Source organism: Pleurodeles waltl, chromosome 3_1, assembly GCF_031143425.1.
Source record: "Pleurodeles waltl isolate 20211129_DDA chromosome 3_1, aPleWal1.hap1.20221129, whole genome shotgun sequence".
NCBI classification, from domain to species: domain Eukaryota; kingdom Metazoa; phylum Chordata; class Amphibia; order Caudata; family Salamandridae; genus Pleurodeles; species Pleurodeles waltl.
Window position 1 is genome coordinate 1,533,904,204 of NC_090440.1, and position 17,928 is coordinate 1,533,922,131.

The following is a 17,928-nucleotide window of genomic DNA, read 5'->3' on the forward strand; positions in this document are numbered from 1 at the left end:
ACCCATTCCATGATGTTCAACCATGTTAATTGGTCCACAGGTCCCCTAACGCCTGGTCTGACCCAGGCGTTAAATAATGGTGCAAGCCCCTTATACCACCTGTGCGTCATTTTAGCGCGGACTGATAAATATGGGGCTATGGGGTTAGCACCATTTTTTACATGGCATCTCATTGACACAAGGTAGGTTCATGCATCTAAAAAATTGTGCAAACTCCAATATTGTGACGTTAGACAGGTCTAACGTCAAAATATAAGTATGTAGTTAGTTTTGCACTGAATTTGCGTAAAAATAAATGAAGCAAATCTGGCGCAAATCCAATATAAATATGCCCCTTAGTTCTACGTGGACACTGCTGCTACCAGGTGGAGTCGAGCAAGTGATGTAGGCATGTGGGAGGGCACTGCTCTCCAGATGACACAAGTAGAAGGTGTAGATCTCTCACAGGAAGTCTTTGATGTCCCTGAGACTGCCACAAAGAACAAGGGTGTTAGAAATGGAGTCTCTGGTTGGCAGTCAGTTTGTACTCTGTCCAAGCAGGGACCCTCACTCCAGGCTGGAACTCAACCAGAGTGGCATTCTGGTCATACCAGTGCTCATATCTTCCTGGCTTGCTTCTAGGTTCTCTTGGGCGAGCTTCCTTCAGCGGTCTGTCTGGTTTCTGAAAGCCAACATGTTACTGAATACATCCTGGGGGGGCTTACTAAGGGCTTTATCCAAGCCTTCCCTAACCAGACTCAAAGGTCCCCTGACAGGGTGGCCATACAGTAACTCAAAATGGCTAAACCCAAAACCCTTTTGCGTCACCTTCCTGTAGACGAACAGAAGGCATGGCAATAGGGTGTCCTACTTATGCCTCAAGGCTCTGACATGATCATGCCCTTCAAGGTGCAGTTGAATATCTCGACCAAACCATTACTTTGGGGGTGGTAAGGAGTATTGAACTTATAGGTCACCCCACACTCCTTCCACAGAGACTTCATATATGTTATTATGAAGATGGTACCCCTATCAGATACTACCTCCTTGGGTAAGCCCATGCGGGTAAAAACCCCCATCAATGCATGTCCCGCCACAGAGAAAATGATTGACCTCAACAGAATGGCTTCTGGGTACCGGGTGGCACGGTCCACCAAGACAAGGATAAACCTGTTGTCCATGGCTGTCTTGGGATCCAGTGGCCCCACAATGTCAATACCAAGGGGGTGCTGACCACAGGACAAAGTTGGAGGGGAGCCTTACATTTCCCACCACTCTTGCCAATTGCCTGACAAGTTGGGCAAGACCTGTGCATCTGAGTGCCTGTGCATTTGGGGCCAGTAAAAGTGGGTGACAAATCGCTCAAAGGTCTTATCCTGCTCCAAATGACCAGCTAAAGGCACATTATGAGCAAGACCCAGTAGGAAGGCTCTGAAGTACTGAGGTACCACCAGCACACGGGCGCACCCAGGCTCAGCAACCTTAGGCTCACTATATAGAAGGTCGTCTACCCAGTAGATTAAGTGTGATCCAGGCACCTTACCAGACGCCTGGTCTGCAGCTTGCTGCTGCAAACCCTTTAGAGTATGGCATATCTTCTGTACCTCACAGAATTCCTCCCTGTTGGGTCCCCCTTCCTGCTGCCACTGAGTCAGCTCAGGGACCTCCCATAGTTCAGCCACTGGTTCCCCTCTATGCTCCAAGGCATCCCCCTCAGGTTCAGCCTCCTCCAGGACCGAGGGAACTTCTGGAGCAGGTTTTCCAAGCCCCTTGCCACTCTTTCAGGCTCCAGGGTCTCCTGATCACGTTAATAGGGTGCCATTGACCGGGTGGATACACACACCCACTCAGGCAGACCCAACATCTCCAAGTGAGACCTGAATTCCACCTACATTCAAGGGGAATCCTCCAGGTCATTGCCAAACAGATAATCTACAGGCATGGTTGGGCTCACTGCTACTCTCAAGGCACCTGAGACCCCTTACCCCATTCAAAGGGAATCAGCGCCACTCTGTACAGATGCTCTGAGTTGTCTAGGGCAACTACTTGGTGAAGTACATGGGGATCTATCTGCTCTTCAGACATCAGGTGACTTCTCACAGTAGACACACTGGCGCCTGTGTCTCTGAGAGCCTCCAGTCCCTCTCCATTGATGGTCACCCACTTCCTGTACTTCTTAGGCAATAGGGTTCTCTGGACCATCTCACTGTCCCTTAGTGATACAAGGGTCATCTCAGCTGCCTCCCACTCAACTGGAACCAAGTCCTCCCCAAGTGCTACACTGGCGAAACCTTGTGACTGAGCACCAGCGTGTGCCGGTGTCCACTTGGGACATTTGGAGTCCCCCACTCACATGACCTACCTGGTCACATGCATAGTATTTGTGGGAACCACCCTCGGTAGGTTTCCCTTTAGAAAACCAAGGCTTCTTTTCAACTGGGGGCTGGGAATCCTTACCCTGGAAACTAGTTTGGGGCCGTTTGGAGAACGGCCCTGTTTCTACTTACCCACCATATTCTTCTGAAAGGGACCCTGCACATCTTGGCGTGGTCTCCTCATACCTCCTCTAGACCCTAGTCCTCTCCCAGGAGTCGCTTTCTGTGCAAGTTTCCTGGGGTCAGTCAGCTTGCTGTCAATCAGGTGCTGGTGCAGCTCTGGAAAACAAAGACTATACAAATGCTACCAAGCAATCACATTGTACAGCCCCTCAAAAGCTGTTACGTTACCACACTTCTCCCAGCCATACAGTGACCTACAAAAAGACTCAACACATTCCAACCCTGTTTGGGATTTCTTCTTTTTGTAGGACCTAAACCTGTCCTTGTACTGCTCAGGGGTGAGACCATACCTTATGAGTAGGGCATCCTTCATGATAGAGTAAGTGAGTTCCTGAGGATCCCCTAAGGATGTCATAGTATCCCTCCCTCTACCTCAAAGTGCTTCCACAGACCCAACCCTTCCTATATGCTTCAGGGACCATGTTCATGTGGAGAGCAGACTCATACCACTTAAACCACAAGTATATGTAATCCACCCTCTTATAATCCTTCACTAGGACTTTAGGAATGTATACCCTCCTCTCAGGCTGCACTGTGGTACTGCTGCCACCATCCCTACTGGACTGGCTCCTCTGATCCAGCTCTTTTAAGCTGAGCTCATGAGCCAAGAGCATCGTTCTCTCTTCAATGGACAACCTCCTCTCTTCCATCATAAGCTTCTCTAATTCAAGTAGGTGCACCCTTTCTGTCTGTCCGTCCTCCAAAGCTTCAGGAATCAGACCCTTGGAGACCCTCCCCCAGGTATAACAGGTACATCCACTACACCATTGTTAACACTCTGCACCTCCTCATCCTCCTCCTCTGTGTGCCCCCCAGCCTCCTTGGCTGTCACCCAAGACTTCAGTGCCTTTTGTAGCTCCTCCTTCCTGGTATAACTCTTAATTGGGATAGGTAAGATCCTTACAGAACTTTTTGAGTTGAGCAACTGTGTAACCTTCCAGTTTCCCTAACTAAAAAACTGTTCCAGCTGGTCCATCTTTAGATTGAGACATGATGGCAAGTCAAAAAGTGCAAAGTTCCAAGGCATAAAAAAGAGTACCCAATGAGTTAAAAAATCAACAAATAGATCACCAAAAATATGAAAGCAGGAAAAACAAGTCCAAAAAGAGAAAAGCAAAACCAAGTAATATGTGGTCACATAATGGCCTGCACTGAAAACAGTAGTATGTGGTAACGTAATGGTCTGCACTGAAAACAGTGGTCTACACTTAATCACTGCATGTCAAGCACAAATACAAGTCCAATCCTCACCGCTTATCGCCAATGTTAAAAATGAGGTCTTTGGTTGGCAGTCAGTTTGCACTCTGTCCAAGCAGGGACCCTCATTCTATTCAGTGCAATGGAGATACACACTTAAGATAACCCCTGCTCACCCCCTTGGTAGCTTGGCACAAGCAGTCAGGCTTATCTCAAAGGCAATGTGTAAAGTATTTGTACTAACACCCACAGTAATACAGTGAAAACACTACAAAATGGATATTGCACCAGTTTAGAAAAAAAAAGTAATATTTATCAAAATCAAACAAGAACAAAACAACAAAAATCCAACATATACAAGTCAAGATATGAATTTTAAAAAAAGAATAAGAGTCTTACTCCATAGAAAACAATGGAAACGTTGATTTTACACAAGGTACCTGCTTTGCGTCAAAAATGAAGCGATGCATCGATTCCGTACTCGCAAGAGAGGCGGTTTGCCATTTCTTCTCCGGTTGAGTCGGTGATGCGTAATTTTTCCCTACCACAAGAGAGTGATGCATCGATTTCCGGACAGGGCATCTCTGATCCACGCAGGTTCACTATGACTTTGACTCCCAGGGACAATGCACGAGAAATCCGGTCCCACGGTGTGAGAAAACCCCACTGCGCAGGGTTTGTCGCGTTATCAGCAGCTGCAAGCAGGTGTTGCGCCGTTTCTCCAGCCACGATGCACCAGTTTCCCAGCTGCGATGCATGTGGGGCATTAGTTTCAGCCGCGAAGCGGGTGGTGCATCATTTTTCAGACACATTGCAGATGGTGCATTTTCCCAGCAAAGTGTTCTGTGTGTGGATTTCAGTCCTTGTTCTGTTAACATTACATTTCAAGGCCCAAGGGACTGGATAGGGCATCATTTGGCAGGGCAGGAGTATCAGCACAGAGTCCAGGTCCTGGCAGAGGGAGTCTTTGATGGCCCTGAGACTTCAAAATAGGAGGAAAGCTCAGTTCAAGCCCTTGGAGATTCTTCTCAAGGAGGAATGCACAACAAAGTCCAGTCTTTGTCCCCTTTCACAAGCAGAAGCAACAAATGAAGGATAGCCCAACAAAGCACAGTCACAGGCAGGAGCAGCACTTCTGCTCAGCTCTTTAGCTCTTCTCCTTGGCAGAGGTTCCTCTTGAATCCAGAAGTGATTTTGAAAAAATCTAAAGTCTGGGATCTTGGGTCCACTACTTATGCCCCTTTCTGCCTTGAAGTAGGCAAACTTCAAAAGAAAGTCTCTGTTGTTTACAGGATCCTGCCTTGCCCAGGTGAGGCCCCAGACACACCCCAGGGGTTTGGAGACTGCATTGTGTGAGGGCAGGCACAGCCCATTTAAGTGTAAGTGACCATTCCTCTCTCCACTGTAGCTCAGCTGGCTCATCAGGATATGCAGGCTACACCCCAGCTCCCTTTGTGTCACTGTCGAGAGGAGATTCACAAACAGCCCAATTGTCAGTCTGACCCAGACAGGGAATCCACAAACAAGCAGAGTCACAAAATGGTTAAAGAAAGAAAATGCCTACTTTCAAAAGGTGGCATTTTCAAACTAACAATCTGAAAACCAACTTCACTATAGAGTTCAGAGGCCGCAAATTCCATATTTCATCTGCTCTCAAAGGGAAACCACACTTTAAGGATATTTAAAGGCAGCCCCCATGTTAAACTATGAGAGAGATAGGCCATGCAACAGTGAAAACCAAACTTAACAGTATTTCAATGTTAGGACATGTAAAACCTCACAAGTACATGTCCCACCTTTATCATACACTGCACCCTGCCCATGGGGCTATCTAGGGCCTACCTCAGGGGTGCCTTACATGTATGAGAAGGGAAGGTTTGGGGCTGACAAATGGGTACTCTTGCCAGGTTGAATTTGCAGTTTAAAACTGCACACACAGACACTGCAGTGGCAGGTCTGAGACATGTTTACAGGGCTACTCATGTGGGTGGCACAACCATTGCTGCAGGCCCACTAGTAGCATTTGATTTACAGGTCCTGAGCACCTCTAGTGCACTTTACTAAAGACTTACTAGTGAATCAAATATTCCAATCAAGGAAAAGCCAATTACACATACACTTTACAAAGGAGCACTTGCACTTTAGCACTGGTCAGCAGTGGTAAAGTGCTCAGAGTACCACAAACAGCAAAAACAGAGTCCAGCACACAGTCAAAACATGGGAAGCAGAGGCAAAAAAGACAGGGGAGACCACACCAAGGATGCCAGGTCTAACAGACGGCAAGCCAACAAGCCCTTGGAGAGCACACTTAAGAGTGCCACACTGCAGCAAGCAGTTTGCCCATGCCAGCGATGATGCAGGAAGTGTGCGCAATCCCTTCTGAAGGCAGTAAGTACTATTGTGCACAACAAATTTGTCTGGCAGTGTGCATCACGCAGTCCAGTCACACTGGTCCCTCTTCCCTACAAGTGTAACTCTGAGTTGCTGAAGTGTGGTACCAGTAGTAATACTGAAGTGTGCCTTTGAAGAAGGAGGGTTCAGAGGTTTGAACAACAGATGTCGCCCTTCAATTTAAGTCCTGTCTGCCACAGTTTGTGGATTGCAGGTCTTACTCTTTAGTGGGGAAATCTGATTCTGAGAGGCCAAGTGTCAAAACTGATCCCTCAAATCTATTGAGCCAGGCCCTCAAATGGTGAAGGTCTGTTGTTTCAGTTGCCGTCATTTTATAGATATCGCTGAGGAAGGCACAGATTTGCTTTTCCCCAGCCTCCAGTGGAACGAAGCTAAAGAAAAAGACACTCAAAAAGAGTTTTAGAAGATAGAAATACTCACTTTCTAGAAGTGGCATTACTTGGGTATTATTGACAAACCACCTGTACCATTGAAAGGGGGTTGACATTGTGAATCTAATGATGGTAAACACCATTAGACTGCTCCTCTGTAATCCATTATTGCAGTTAAGATTAATTGTAAACATTTCCCCATGTTAACCTATGAGTAGAGCAGCTCACATTGGAAGTGAAAGCACACATGGGTAGTCTTCACTCCCTGGGCACATGTGCCCTGGCACACACACAAGCCCACAGGGCAGACTGGACACAAGTTTGAGAACACCAAAAAGAAACAAGTGCGCCCACACAGATCTGCTGAGACAGGCCTGGCATATTATTTGAAAACACCATTGTGCATGTGTGCACATGCTGACAAGCTATGCAAGGCTCAGTATCTTTGCAATCCCCCTTGCACAAATGTACACATACTGGTAAGCTGTGCGAGGCTCGGTATATATGAAGCCACCATTGTGCAAGTGTGCACATACTGGCCTGCTGTGACAGGCTCTGAATATATTAAAGCACCACGACACAAGTGTACACATCCTGACTTACAGTGACAGGTCCAGTATACTCTGGTTAGAACCACTTCCTAACAGGTGTAGGAAGGGCTTGCACACTTTCACACCATACACACAGTAGGATAGTGCCAGGACCCTCAGGCCACCACAAAAGAATCTGCTTTCCTGGGGGAAAGGCTGACCTAGGTAGGGAAAACCCATGTGGGGGTGCTTCCCTTCCATAACATGGCACCTGCTCCACTCTCCAGAGTGTTCTCTTGGAGTAGCAAAAGGTCTGATTATATTTGGCCACTGCATGGAAGATGCCACGCTGAGCTCAGGTGCACATGCACTCTACAGGCCTGCTCTGTCAGGCCTAAGACATGGTTGACAGGTTATTCTAGTAGGTGGCACACACAGTACAGCATCCCACTAGTAGCCAGGGCTGTACATACCCCGTATGTGGTGTACCTTTTTACAGGGCTCTCCTGGGTACCTAACCTCAACCACGCACATGAGCGCCCCTTCCTGTCATGTGTGGGAAGGACTTGCACACTTTCTCACTGCAGTACAGTGGGAAAGTGCCCAGAGCCCTAAGGCCAGACACATGAAGTCAGCAAAAACCAGGAGAAAAAAGCAAAAGGGCTTCCCGAAAATCCCCTCAGAAGGGCCATGTCCTAAGCAGTGTTATTAGTTATTTTTAGCTATTTGAATTAATTTTCTGCACTCAAGCAGGCCATTATGCATTTACTCCAGTTTTTCTGTGGTACATTAAATTAATTTGGGTTAGGCGTGATCATTAGTTGAGGGTAGGGTATGTAAGTTTGTAAGTATGTGTTGTTGGTTGGATTATTAGAAACGGTTGAGGAGATTAGGTATTGGTAGGTTGCAAGGGTATGCCTTCAAATAAGGAGCGTTTGTGATCTTTGAAATGCACTGTAGGCTGATTGTGGAAATACAAAAAGAGAGATTAGGGTAGCATGTTTTCCAGAAAGTTCAGAGGAGTGACCAAAGGTAAAACATATCATGGGGGTCAGACTCCAGGAATTTCAGCCGGCATTTGGTCAATGAAGTTGCATTCCATTGTTAACGCAGAATTTTTTATGAGTTTCAATAATTAATATTCATGTATTTTGAGTGATGTATTTGTGTAGAAAATGAAAATGAGAAAAATAATGCATGCATTTGAAGGTACACCTACCAGAGTGGCTGCCAATGTTCACAAAGTGCACTTATTAATGGCTTATTAATATGAAATGGCGTGCTTATGTTTGATGAATGTAGTAATATGTCATATTAAAGGTTATTCATTATGTATCATCTTTATTAATTGTAGGCCTTAACTTAGTGAGGCCTTGGCCTAGTTGCAAGGCCTCAGGTCAAGATGCATTTCTTAGGCTACTTATAAAATGGATGCTTAGAGAATTGAACTGTGATTTTCCACTGTACTGTCCATGTCCTTGCAGCTGAAGTTAGTTCTCATGAGAAACTGCTTGCTAGAAGATGATGTACTTGGTAGTGAAACAATGTTTAATGTAATGTGTGTAAGACTGACCCTCCCAGGAGAAGACAATGGATCCACTGACTGGAGTATAAGCTGCTACAATAATGATACCTGATGAGCCGAATGACTGGAGCGGGAGAACTGGAACCAATCATCCACATGTGACCCATGTACTAGTAGAAATGTAGATTTGAGGGTTTAGTTTTATTGGACAAAGTGTGAACATGCGATTCCCTGACCAATTACGATGTGGGAAGTAGTTTTGAGAAATCTAACGTAGCCAGACTGCACTGGGAGGAGAGAGGCCATTCTGCGATATTCTTCTTAACTGTCTTGAGAATTTAGCTATATTCTTTCTAACTGCTTAGAGAGGCTTCGCTTTTTCTGAACTCTGACGCTGAATCCTGATATCTAGCTGACTGAACTGATGTCCTATTGATGAAGACTGTCACAGCTTGCTGAACCTTGTTGAGGATAGGTATACACTGATATTACTGAATGCTATGTCGAATTGCTTTCGTTTCTAGGTACCAACCACTATTTTGATAGAGCCATAGTTAGATGTTTTTCCATATTTGCGTGACTACATTGTTTTGCATGAAGTCCAAACATGCTATTCTAATCTGGTGTTAGAACTATCACTGATGAAGTTCGCCACATGAAATAACAGTTGATGTCTTTTCTTTCCTGAATCTAATGTATGTAATAACATTTGATCAGTTATTCTTGCTATAAATTTGTACTGTAACTTTAGAATGTGTAGTAGCTCAAGCTTTGATTAGATTGTGATTCTTTTGCCGCTTTGGACAGCCAGTGTTGTTTCTGTATGTGTCTCAGTTGATTTTGAGATTGAGTTACAGGACATTAGCATTGCTAATATAAAGAAATAAACATTCTAACTTTTACATAAAGGTGTGGTTATTCATGACCGCAAGGTCTAGGTGAGTGGAAATTACTGACTCCTTTTCTCAATGTTATTGATTGTTGATGTTATTGATCTATATTGGCATTGGATATATGGTGGGAAAACTTCGAAGCGAGTCAAAAGGTCCCCCTTGCAAGTTTACTTAATAAGGTCTGACCCACTAACAGAGATGGTAGCAGAGATCGATGGTTTGTCTCCATAAGAGCACATCATAGGTGCCTGGACAGGTTTGTCTCCTTATGAGCCCATCATAGATACCCAGTACATGGTTTGTCTCCTTAAGAGCCTATCATACGGTCCAGAGATAGGTAGTAGAGTGTTTGGGCCCAAAGATTGCAAATGAGAAGTAACAGGTGTTCCCAGAGATAGTAGTAGGGTAAGGATTAATATCCTACAGAGAGTAAAATAATTCGCAGAATTTTGAGAAATTTGTGAAAATTTGAATATTTTTAGATTCGATGATACAAAGTGGAAAAAATGTGCCCTTAAGTACCTAAAATGACTTTCCCAGAATCTTGGGGCTTGCCAATGATTGTTTGAGGACGTTCTCGGCGTTCTAGTGACAGTGTGAATGAAGTAGGTTTTGCGCTTACACAGCTTATGCAAATCACAGGTGAATTGTGATGTTTGCGAGGGCTTAAGTAGTTTGTGTACTCCAAATGAAGTTGTAGAAAGAGTGTGTATACTCCGAAGTGTGAGAGTAGGGAAGTCGTCGAACTTCACATGTGTGTGGCGCTTTGTGCTCAAAAAGTGTCCACATGGTTGTTGATGTACAGACCCTGCGTGGTCTAAGACTCCGGAGTATATTGTAAAGTATGTGAGACACTTGGTTTTTGTTGTAATTTGTCTGGCTTAATAAGTCGATTGGGCGTAGTCGACAAGTCAGAGTGTGAGTCAAAGTAAGTGAAATCATTTTTTGACTTACATCTGGCAAGTCCTACGTGCACCAGGACAGACCCAATGATCAGTTGAGAGTGAAATTTGCGGGTCGAATTTTGCTTGCGAATCAGCGAAACTGAGAAAGAAGGAGTAACTGTTAGAGCAAAACCCGTCGGTGAAAAATCCGTAAAGTTTCTGAAGCAATTGTGTTAACCTATCTGTAGTAAACGGACAAATTGGGTTTTGATTTTGTTTAGTGTGAATCTGAGTTTGGGAGGACAAGCCGCAAGACTTTCTCAGTCGCAGTACGTGTGAGTGTGACGTCATTCGAGCAGCACTGGGATAGGTTGGTTAGTAAGAAGGGTTGCGCATGGATTGGCAGCCGTCCGTGAAGCACAATTGGTTGAGAAGGTAGGTGAAGAGAATTCTGGGATTGAAAGTCACTTCCTGATTTGATTTTGAATAACACAAGAGTCGCAAAATTCAAATTTTCAATGCTTTAAAGAGTGTGTTAAGGGGGGATACCTATATTATAACGAGTATAGAGGATATTGCACAGCCAAAAGGTACACCAGTTTACATTCTAATAGAAGAAAAGGGTGTATCGCCATGTCTTTGGTTGAAAAAATGGTGCAAAGTGACAGAGAAGGATGGGAGCTTAGCGTTTCCTGCCAACGGAACATTTAATTTGAGGAGCTTAAAGCATCTGATCTTAAACCCCCTCCGAGACCAGCACAGTTTGAGGCATTAGCAATCTGGAAGTTAGTAGCCAGACAGCAACAGAAATTTGAGAGGAGGCTGAGGAAGGCAGAAAAGACACTAGCGGAGGCTAGATGGGACCATGCTCAGAAAGTTTGGAGAATCAAGACTTTGCAGGGAATTAAGGGCCAGATGTAGCAAAGTTTTGCGAGTCGCAAATGGCCCGATTCGCTATTTGCGACAATGCAAAATCGGAAATGGGATTCAAAAACCCCATTTCCGACTTGCAAAAAGCGATGCAAGCCGTTTGCGACTCGCAAAAATTGCGACCCCATTTTGCGACCCGCAAATAGCAAGTCGCAATTTACGAGTTGCAAAGCTTATGCAATTGCAACTCGCAAATTGCGACTAGTCGCAAAAAGCCCAGTTTGCATGTCCCATTTACCACTAACTCAGAGCAGGTGGTAACCATAACCAAAGCATAAAAGGACACCCAGAAAGCATCTGGGTTACTCAAGATGGCGGAGATATACCTGATAGCAGTGAGGAGGAGAGTCCACGCCGCACAGCAGAGGAGGAGGAGGGGCCACAGACAGGAGAAGATATATAGAACAAGGCAGACTCTTTTTCAGCAAACTGAGGATGAGATATACGATAAATATCACCTTAGCAGCGCAGCCATACTAGAATTAATTGATTTACTGAAACCACAGCTAGAACACCAGACTCTGCGTGGCTGCGCCATCCCTACGCATGTGCAAGTGCTATGCTCACTGCACCTCTTGGCCTCAGGGAGCTATCAGGGGGTCATTGCTGTGGCAGGTGGGGTATCCCAAAGTGCAGTGTCAAGGTTCCTCAGGGCATTCCTAGATGCCTTAGTCACACACATGGCACGCTTCATATACCTACCAAGGAATGAGGCAGAAATAAACAGCACCAAGCTGGACTTTTACAGGATTGCAAACTTTCCCCATGTCATAGGATGTGTAGATGGGACACATATTCAAATATGCCCCCCTGCAAACCTGGAACATATTTTCCGCAACAGAAAGTGTACCCACTCACTGAATATTCAGGTTGTTTGTGACGCCCATTATGCCATCACTGACATAGTAGCTAAGTTTCCAGGCAGTACCCATACATTTTTAGGCATAGTGGGATACATCAACGCCTGGAACGTGGGGAATTTGGAGACGGATACCTCCTAGGTAGAGCTACAGACACATTGCAGACATACACACAGGTCACTGTGCACACCAATCAGGACTTCCTAACAGTGTACTTTTTGTGCCCAACAGGTGACAGTGCATATGCTCTAAGGCCATGGATTATGACTCCGTTTTTAACACCCAGCAATGAATGTGAGAGGCGATACAACAATGCACATAAGAGGACCAGGAACATCATAGAGCGCACCTTTGGACTCCTGAAAGCAAGATTCCGATGCCTCCACCGCAGTGGAGGTGCCCTCCAGTATACCCCCATTACAGCATTCAAAATTGTGGTCGCATGCGCCATCCTCCACAACATAGCCACCGTGGGCTACCTCTCACCCCTGCAGACCCAGATCCTGATGATGAAGAGCAAGAACAACCACATCGCCATCATGTGGATCGGAGTATAGCTAATCAAGGCAGACTGAGACGGGAACACATCGCAAACCAATTCTTTGGAAGGTACGTGTCAACTCCAACCATACTCACCTATTGACCAAAAACACCATCTGTTAAGTGGAACAAATAAACTATTTAATTAGTGCAGAAATTGAACTATATACAAGTAATGAATGTCCATGGGCATGAAAATGCAAACCAGGCATGTGGCACATTGACGTCATGTGCCACTTCAACAGGACCAGGGTAATCTCTATGACCTTCTGCCCATCCTGCCAGCCTGGCTGGTCCCTGGTGCTTCTGCTGTGCTCTGCCTGGTACTCCTGAGCACCCTACTGTCAGTGGCAGAGACACTGCTCACTGTAGAGCCCTCCTCACTGTCCTGGGGTGTTTCCCCTGTGCCCCTAGACAGATGCCGTGCCTCCATCAAGTCAATGACGTGGGTGAGACGTCCCAGGCCCCTAGCCACATCCCCAGCGAAATGGCCCATTTCCACCTGCAGCCCAACTGTCCTCCTCGACAGGCCTGTGGTGTTCATAGCCAGCCTGCCGATGGATGTGGCCATCCTGTCTAGTCTGTGCAGGAGCTGACAGTCCCTGCGCCGCCCACCCTCGGCCTGGGCCAGTAGTCCTCCCGCCAGTTCCCTCATGGCTAGGGCAAGGTCCCCAGTGTTCGTGCATATCATGTCCATCCTGGAGTTCAGTTGCTGCATGCTGGCCTCGTTGTTGCGCACGAAGCGGTGCAGCACACCACTAATCCTCCCTAAAATTCTATTTTGTAGGCGCTGACCATGCAGCAGCTGTGCCTCACTGGTGCTGGGAGGTTGTTGGCCGGACTGCAGCCCTGATGTCCTGGACCTGCGTCACCTGCGCAGCGGTGGCTGCCCTGTGTGTTCCACTGTCTCACTCCTGCCTGTTGCTGGCGCAGCCTCTTGGGATACAGTTGCAGCAGGTGTGGATACTGCAGGGATGATGTTGGCCGTGCAGGTGGGAGTGCTGGCGGGTCCTGAGGTGTCCTCATGGGGCTGGCTGATTTGAGTAGTGGTGGTATCTTGTGGGAGACCTGTGGGACATGGGGAACAGACTGTCAGTGTCTACTATCTGTTGCACACTTCCTAATAAACATTTGCCTATGAACTGCCTACTTGACTACATTTCCCATAATGCATCATTCTGGTGTTTGCTACCCTGAAATGGAGCTATCTTGGTTGAGCATGCCCCTGTGTACATGGTGGGTCGGGGTATGGCATTGATAGGGGTACAGGCATGTCACATGGTACTCACCGGTTGATGCGCTGGGGTCTGAGGTGTCCAGGTCCCCAAATCCGGATACTGCCTCCTGCTCCAGGGTTTCCTCCACCCTTTCTTCCAGGGGTGTGGGTGGTGGCACTGACAATGGTCCCCCTCCTGTGCCTCTCATCTCCCGGAGCCTTTCAGCCACCCTCTCCTTGGTCCGGGAGCGGAGGTCATACCACCTTTTTTTGATGTCATCAATGCTCCTGTGGCTCACCCCCAAGGAATTTCTTTTGTCCTGGATGTCCTGCCACAGCTGTTTCTTGGTGGCTTCAGGCACATTTAGGGCTGCCTTCCCAAATAATTCGTCATAGTGCTGACAGCATTCGTCTGTCAGCACCTCCAGCTCCCTCTCTGAGAACTTCAGCTTTCTCTTCCTTGGAGTTCCTTCCATGGCAGCTGCTGTTTCTCCTGTGTGCAGTTCAGCAGTTATAAAAGGGTGTGGTCCTCCCTCCTCCCAGGTGTATTAGTAAACTTCCTGGCTGTGATGTCATCATCATGTGCCAGGAAGTGTTTCCAGAGTGTTCTGGAGTGGTTTCTGAGTGTTCTGCAGCACCTGTAATCAATTTACATGCAACTCGCAATTTGCGACACCCACTCGCAAATTGCGAATTCGTTTTTTGCACAGTCGCAAAAAGCGACCCCGCAATCGGCGGACTCGCACACTGCGTTGCGACTCCGGGTGTGAGTCGCTATTTCGGCACTGTTGTTTTGCCTGCATTTCGATTTGCGACTCGCATTTTGCGAGTCGCACAAACTCGCAAATTGCGAGTCGCAAAATTCTTTTTTTCCTACATCTGGCCCTATGTTATTACCAGCGATTACACAAGACACCGACGGAGAAGGAAGGAAAGCTACCAGAAAAACAAATAGGAGCCCTTCCGAGAGTAGGGAGCAGAGACCAAAAGAGTCCAGGAGATCATTGACAGTTGAGGAAGAGTCAGACGATGATGAGCTTTTTTTTATAGGTATTGAGAAATCGCCCCCACCATATGCAGCACAAGCATCAGTGTAAATCCTTCAGCTCCGATCCAGGTTAACATGACTATGAGTCCAGTGCAGGTTAATCCAAGTAAAACACAGAGCCCAATGCAGAGCAGTTTTAATGAACCTATTACTCCGGTTGCACAGAATCAGGTGCCACAGTCAAATGTCCCGAATATTTACCCTGATGTACCTATAGTAGAAACAGCCACAAACCTAGTAGTGCCGACAGGACAGGTCTTTCCAAAACCGATGTTGGTTCAGATCGAGCCAACTCCACTTTTACTGCCTCAAATATAGCCACAAGTAATGCCAAAGTACAGTCCAATAACAGGGACACATACAGACATGTCTGTACTGATGAGTCAGAATATGGGAACTATGCACCCACAGAACTTGAGTATCAGATGAAGCCCAGATGCTGTATCTGTACCTGTTACCATTGGTCCAGTTGTACCTTTGTTTGCACAAGAGAAGACTAGTGCAGATGGACAGGAAGACCTGAGTCAGAATTCAATGATGGGAGGACTTAATGAGAATATCCGAGTAGTCTCTCCTGTGGGAAAGACAGTTGACGGATCGAGATAATTGCTAGACCTTAGTCCATTCGGAGTTCTTCCGGATAGTATGATAGGGCTGAATGTCAGTCAGAGCCTGAAATTACTGACGCCGCAGTCTCCAAGTACAGTGGTACAACACGTGCCACAGGCCTAGGCTAATAATATTTTGCTGCAAGGTTTGACAGCCCAACAATTGACTGATTGGTTAGACAAGCTAAATATCCTGCAGAGTGCTCCTAAGGGAAAGGAGTATGTGAACTACTCAAGATTAGGAATGGAAGCGGGTGAGTTTATTGAAGGATTATGGGTATGAACAGATTAGAGTCCTACAATGAAGCAGAGTTGAGATATCTGTGCCCGAAAATTATGAGGGAGGTGAGCAATGTACACCAGAAGCTAGCAGGTCTGGCAGAAAAGTACGGCATAGAAATAGAGAAAACTAAGCATTTGAAAAGGAATTACAGGTTAGGTTGGCACGAAAGACTTCAAACACATGAGATGTGCAGAAATAAAGGCACACCTTAGGGAGTTACTCCTTAGTGTCCAAACATGGGGAGCACAAGTGGGAAGGCAGATGGGCGAAGAAAAGAGATAAAAGAAAGAGGGATTCTGTGGAGCTGACTGCAAATGTTCAGCAGGGCAAGGATCCAATGAATGTCCTACCAATTAGGGAGACTCCAGGAGGGAATTAATTTAATGTTCCGTGGTGCAGAAGTGACATTCTGTCTTTTACAAATGACTATCCTAGGCTGAGAGAGAAGCCAGTGGAATGGTACCAGCAGACAGACAGGTTTGTGAAACTTGCAGAGTACCTGTGGGAAGATGTGAACACTCTATTAGAGATAGTAGTAGCAGCTGATCTGTAGATGGAGTGTAAGAGAAGTATAGATTGGCCGACAAAAGAACCAGAGAGGGATCAGGTTACAGGTGCGCCATCTCCTGAGGTAATGAAATATTACTACAAAGTGATTGAATTTTTTAAAACGAGAATCTCGCCCAAAAACATTGACTGGCAGAGAATAGACAGGACAGCTCAAGAAGCAAAACAGTCAATACATGTGTACTATGAGAGATTGTTGCAAGAATTCAATCAGTACAGTGGCACAGAGACCATTGAGCCAAAAGGCATGATTCATTTTGTGTTCATATTTGTGGAATGATTGAGACCTGAAATTAGCCAGATGATTAAGATTCATTTGATTTGCTGGCAAGCAAAGCCAATTGATGAAGTGTTGCAGTATGAAAATATAGAAATGTTCAACCTATGCAGCAGGTGCAAATGCCACGTGTACAGATGACACAGTTGCAGCCAATGCAACAGCAGCTTCCGATGGTACCTAAACAGCAAATTAAAATACCTCAAGCCCTAATGGAACAGCAACAGGTGATGCTTCCTCAGCAGGTCACAGGTCAGATGTCCAACCAGAGTAACAATACAGTTTACCAATTCCTGTTTTCAGTGAGAATGGAATAAACGTTGATTAGGTGAGCGAGAGTTCGGATGAAGAGGAATGTGTGCTTGCAGTTTCTCTAAAAGTAGATCAGAAAGGCCCATATGGGAAGGGAAAGGTGATGGGTCACAAGGTTTCAGTCTTGGCTGACACAGGACCTACACGCTCTACAGTAAGAACTGCATAAGTTCCGAACTTGCCCCTTTCAGGAAAGACAGTCCAGATTGTAGGAGTAGCAAATCAGTATTTGACCAGCCCAATTACAGAACCAGTTCAGGTTAAAATTGGCAACTTTAAAGGTTTGCACAAATTTGTAGTCTGTGATTCAATTCCAGTATCCCTACTGGGAAGAGACTTGCTGTGTAGTACTGTCGTGGATGTTCTCATTATTCTAATGAGACTACTGGATTTGGGTGGCAGAATCACTTGTACTGGGGGGGTCTGAATCTTCTCCTGCACCATGTGATGCATGGCGGCCTAATCCGGGTTTTGTTCAGGCTAACTAGCAGTGCCTCATCTCCACCCAAGAGCAGGGATGATTGGGCAACCGGGCACATGACATAAATGACTCCTCAGGGAAATCGTGGTCACTCAGATCTCATCCGTTTCTCTCGGTTACATTGGTCTCACGTATGCAAGAACAATCAGAGGCAGAGTAGAGTTCAATAAGGTTTTATTGAAGTAACTGCATCTTAGATAATAAGGAATGGATTGCAACAGCTAGGACGATGAAGCACAATAAGATTAAGATTGTGACAAGGGGAGTAAAACACAAAAATAACGATACAATGTTGACACTACAGAATTTCAGAATAGTTCCTACCTAGGTTATGTTAGAGCACAGTATGTTAAGCTCTAATTCTGCTCTTCAGGTTCTCCCTGGGAAGACATCATCCCTCATACCTGAGCAAGAGGCCTGTATTCTACCTAAGCAGCTGCAGCGAAGCACTCAGAAA